The 5807-nt window shown below is 36.3% G+C and overlaps 1 protein-coding gene across 2 annotated transcripts in view; it reads right to left on the bottom strand.

The window, feature by feature from the left end:
* The window catches only part of NOL4 (nucleolar protein 4), a 365383-nt gene that overhangs the window by 356315 nt on the left and 3261 nt on the right, over positions 1–5807 (bottom strand). The gene's annotated exons all lie outside the window — the stretch shown is intronic.

Genomic DNA, 5807 nt, shown 5'->3' with positions numbered 1-5807 from the left:
GGACCCGGTGGCTTAAAACTCACGCCGGGCGCGTGTGCGTGCGTGCCCAAGATCCCGAGAGGAGAATGGAGGAGAAGGGATTGCGGCGTGACCATCCCCCCTGGGGGGTGATTTCTCGCTTTCTGTCTCTATGTCTCTCTCTGTCTGTCTGGCGAGCGCACGCGCCCTACAGTGAAAATCTCTCCAAAATAAAAAAAAGAATTATTACTATGGAAAAGGGTATTTTTCAACCACAATTAAAACAGATGGATGCCTGGGGCCAGCAGGTGGCATGGTGGTTGAGGCACTAAATTTCTCATGTGGCAGTCCATGGTTTGAGTCTCGGACCTGGCAGCTTGCTTTTTTGGACTAGCAGATGGAATAATGGTTACGTCACTGGACTCCCATGTAGTCAACTGTGGTTCCAGTCCTGGACCTAGAAGCTTAAAACTTATGTCAGGTGGGTGTGAATGCTGTGGCCACCACCACCCCACCCCCCCGCCCCAAGGGGTAATTTCTCACTTTCTGCTTTCTGTCTCTCTGGCAAGTACATGGGCCCTATGGCAAAAATCTCTCTAAAACAAACAAAACAAAATACAATAAAACAAAACAGATGGATGGATGGATATAGGCACAAATGGACACGTAGGCAGATAGATAGATGCAGATACAGGCAAAATTATGACGCTTTTGTGTGGTGGTAAGATGTTACATGGTGTCAAATAACATTCCATCATGTTGTGCCAGTCCTGAAAGTGATTCTTATACCATTATTATCGAGCACCAACAATGTACCACACATTATGCCAGGTAATGAAGATTAAATTTGAGGAAAATTACTAAATTATTAAGCAATAGGCATATTGCATGGTATGGTATGATGAGAATCTTCTAGCTTCAAGAGATATTAAGCTGGTAGACTCAATAATGCTCTGTTGAGAATTGATGATTAGGGAGGAAAAGAGAAATCTAGCATGCTGCACAGATCTTTGGTTTGTACATGTAAATAAATAGTGCTTCCATCCATGGAAAAAGAGAATAAAAAAAGAGGTGTCAGCTTGGAGGACTTAGGATGGGGAAATGAAAAACTTCACTTTTGGATATGTTCAGTATTAGCTTCTTTGGAATAGTAGAAAATCCAAAGTAGAGAACACAGACTTGATTGAAGCCATAAAGATGAGTGTGAACACCTAATGTAAATATAGAGATAAGAAGTTTGATTGTAGATTAGAAAAGTCACTTAATTTATGGATAAAGAAGTAAACAGCTCATGAAATTAGAAATAAAAAGGATTATGTTAGAATTTTACAGAACTAAGTATCTACAGTGTTATTTTTTAATAAATAAGTATTTATTTATTTAATTTTATTTATTATTTTCTCATTTGATGAGAGAAGGAGAGAGAGGAAGAGAGACATAGAGAGAGAGAGAGAGAGCGCGCAAGCCGCCAGGTCCAAGACTTGAACCGTGGTCAACCATGTGGGAGTCCAGCACCTTAAACACCACACCACCTGCCGGCCCCAGTATATACAATGTTCTGGAAGAAAGAGTGAACTAAAGAAACTGCACTCACTTGGTTAAGTTGTCCTTCAAGTAAAAAGACAAAGAATATTGTAAATTGCATACAAACATCAAAGAATAGAGTGCACACACACACACAAAGAATAGAGTACACACACACACACACACACACACACACACACACACACACAAAGAATAGATGCACAAACATTTCTTCCTAGGGGGAGAAATGATGATCAGGAATTAGAGCTAATGAAATCAAAGAATTCATAGGTAGAGAAGAAAAGTTAAGAGCCCAGCTGCATACTGGGGGCAGTAGGGACATTGCTGAGAGATGCTGCAGATCACATGGGAATAGTTTGGGTCTCCTAACACATTGGGTGCGCCTGGAGCAGGCTGCAGCTGGAGAGGTGGGAAGCACTGAGTGATGACTCTATGGAGGGTGCTCATCTCTCTCTTTCTTAGAAAGTAAGCAAATGTAAAAACAAAGAAAGAAAGAGAAAGAGAGAGATGATAGAAGGAAAGTAGGGAAGGAAGAAAGAGAAGGAAGAAAGAAAGGAAACTAAGTAATGACTAAAAAAAATTAAATATGAACAAAGGAAAAACTGTGAGAAGCAAATTATATACTGTATCATATAAATCAAAACCTTCATGATAAAAACATAACTATAACATATAATAATTATTATATAATCAATGTAATATAAGCCAGGAACTAGGTAGTAAGGAGGTGGGAAGAAGTGAATACTTGTCTGTTCCTTATTTGATAAAATCATTAGAGAAAGTCAATGATCCTGCATAAAATTGAAACCTGCATTTGAAAAAATAAATGTAATTCAGCCTCTAAACTTTAAAAAATATTGTTTCTATTAGATTTAAGACTAAATACCTCTCATGAGAGGGACCAGCAGGTAGCATAATGGCTATGTCACTGAACTCCCATGTAGTCACTGCAGATCAAGTCCCGGACCTAGCGGCTTAAACACATGCCAGGCACATGTGCATGCGTGCCCAAGATCCCGAGAGGAGAATGGAGGAGAAGGGATTGTGGCGTGGCCATCCCTCCTGGGGGGTGATTTCTCACTTTCTATCTCTCTGTGTCTTTCTGGCGAGCGCATGCACCCTATAGCAAAAACCTCTCAAAAAAAAAAATACATCTAATGAGAAACATTTATCTATTAATATGAGTTTGTTGAATTTTGTGTATTTCTTTTGTTACATTTTGGCAATATCATAGTTTATTCTTCTGACTTAAATTAGCGTATGATTATCATTCCAGTTTCGGAAGACTATTTCTTCTATCTATATATAGCTATCAATTATTACATCTAATCTTTTGATATATGAAATATCTAGAAAAATGTTCATAATTAGTTGATAGTGGTTGTAACTCATGGGTGATTTAGCATGACTTTTTAACACTTTTACTCCTTTACACTTAGATATTTAAATAATGAAAACGTATCATTTTAACAAAAAAAGGCATTTTTATTTTTATAAAAATGGAGCAGTTAGAATAAATATCTAAATAATGCACATGGAAATAATATATATATATATATATATACTTTATGTTTTAACTCTTGCAGTGTAATTTTGAATTCATAGCATAGAAATAATTGTAATTACATCATGATATTCTTGTTTAGTTAATAATACTGGAAATGACTTATTATTTCAGCATTTACTATGTTCCAGGCATACAGTATGTATTACACATACTTCTGTACATAAATGCATACTTATATAACATATAACTATAATTTCTATATATTCATACATACTATATATTAGTATATACTATACATATATAACTACTTTTCATGCAAAACTGTTTAGTTAAGTATTCTGGAAGGAAACTACATCCTTAGTTAAGAAGTTTTACCTAACTCACAGCTTTAGTACATATTAGGACCAAATTTAAACCATGCTCTAAAATCTGCACTCCAACCACTATGCCATGCTTCTTATTACCTATGTGTCATGAAATGTATCTTATCTTGTTGTCCTATCTAAAGAATACAAAAAAAAATGAATGTAACCTAAAACAGATTTTCTTTAATTTTTCACAATTAAATAAAAACAACAAAGGAGAAACTTAGTGAATACAACAGCTATAAAGAAAAGGATCTTTATGGTCTTGATTGAAACTCTTAGAAGTTCTGCTGTCATATACCTGCTTAATTTGCGTCTTTACCTCTCCTACATCAGATACAGTGAGCCTACAAAGTAAAACCTTGAGAATTCCAGTTGGTTCAGAAAGTTCATAAAAGGAATACAAAGGAATGCTGAATTTTGCCATCCACCAAAATGCCTTGTGCTTACCAATAAGACAAGGAAGAACCAATGGAAAAGTGAAGAATTGGTATCTTGGGAAACAAGTGTGGGATAGTCTTCATATACTAACAGTGCCTAATTTTCTTCTTAAATTCAGCAAGATTATCTTCACAAGCCCCAGCCCCTCCATACCTGTGACAGAGGGGCCTCCTCTAAAGGTGCCCACTGTCCCTGAGAGCTTACTTAGGCACCACGTTAGGGACATGTCATAGATGATGTGCTCCTTACAACTCTGCTAGAAACCACTAGGTCAGCTAATAAGCCACACTGCTGAGATTCATTCTTGAGATCTGTTTAAACTCCAAATCCTATGCTATATGTCTTCCCAAAGTACTTCAATGAAGGGAAGGATGAATCGGCCTTCAACAGCAATGCTTACAGGAAATGTGTAGAATAAAAACAAAAATAAGCTTCTAGCTGAGTGATGAATATTATGATTGTCTTTGGGTCACAGATACAAAGTATCATAACAGCTTGGCACAGTTTCTCAGCTTTGTTTTCTGGAATTTCTGAAGCAATATCAGATCAAGGCCTAACTAAGTGATGTGTGCCTCAAGCATGAAGTTAGACCAGGCAGAAATGTATACAGACTCTTCACGAGGCACAATTTCTTTCACCCTGATATAGCATAAAGGATTTATGACCAAAGCCATAGTCAGAGAACTAACAAAAATAGGAACTGTTTATGAGGCAGTTCATGAATATTCATTCTAATCACTGTACAGTAATCAATTAGTAGTATGCACAGCAAGAACAATATGAAATCTGAGGCTACAGATTGCAGAGCTGAATAAATCATCATCCTAAAATGATACAACTAAAGATAACACATATTCCTTTCTTGGCAAAAATACATTTCATGTCCCATAGTAGAATATATACATGAAAATAAGTATACAAAAGGCAACATTTAGACTTTAGTGTCTATTGCTAAAAATATAGGTCATGAAAAGTATTACACTATTTGATTATACAGTTTTGATTGCTTATATTACTTAAGACTGAAAGATAAATAAAAGTGTGAGTTTATCAAATTTCCTAATGTTTTACACAATACAGTAGGTTTTTTAAAATAATATATGATACTGCACTGATTATATTACTAAAAAAAGGGTTTCATGAATTTTCTGCTTATTTAATTAGATTACCATTCATAATAGCAAATGATATAATATGCTTGGTAGTTTAAATAATCAGTACGATGCTTTGATTAGTTGTTGCCAAAAAAACAAAATGTCAACCAAGATCAATAGCTTCAGAAAGCAAACTAAAGCAGAACTATCAAATAAGTAGACTAAAGTAATTAGTGAGTCTAATTTAAAATGATTGCTGATTTAAAGTTGGCTACGATCAATGTCAGACAGCGGCTATATACCCAGAACTGTTTTAAGTTATGCATCATTTCAGCCTTTAAAATTTCTGACACCTTTCATGAAAGAACGGATGAACATAATAGTGGTAGTGTGGACAAAGCAGATGGGATGCTCAACAAACGGCACGTGCACAAGTCGTATCTCACAAGCACAGGTCCTTCCGGACCTAAAATGGCTGAGTTGCAGAATGGTGTTGCCTGGTGACCAAACAGTCTCTCCTTGGCCACACAGCAATCCAAACATCAGTGACAGATAGGTCCCCTCAGCTTTCAAGATGGTTAGGACAAATATTAAAGGGCGTGTTTACGTTTTCCAAGAGCCAACACTTTAAGTCAGTTGTCACTTGCTAGATTTTATCATCAGTCAAATTGAGGCTTTAGAGGAAAGAGTATTTGCAAAGCTACATCTATCCTTTAGGAAAAATAAGAGGTAAAACCAAGCTTCTTTAACTATCAAACTGAAAGATAGGCTTGTTTCAATTAAGTCTATGTGGCGAGTCGACTGTGTTCTAGCATAACCTCCTAGTTTCTATCAGCCTCCCTTTCTTTCATTACACTAAAGTAGTTAATTAGCCCTGGCCTGTCCTCACCTCTTCTC

Source organism: Tupaia chinensis, unplaced genomic scaffold (genome assembly GCF_000334495.1).
Source record: "Tupaia chinensis unplaced genomic scaffold, TupChi_1.0 Scaffold000290_1, whole genome shotgun sequence".
Lineage (NCBI taxonomy): Eukaryota > Metazoa > Chordata > Mammalia > Scandentia > Tupaiidae > Tupaia > Tupaia belangeri.
This window is presented reverse-complemented; position numbering and strand designations above follow the sequence as displayed.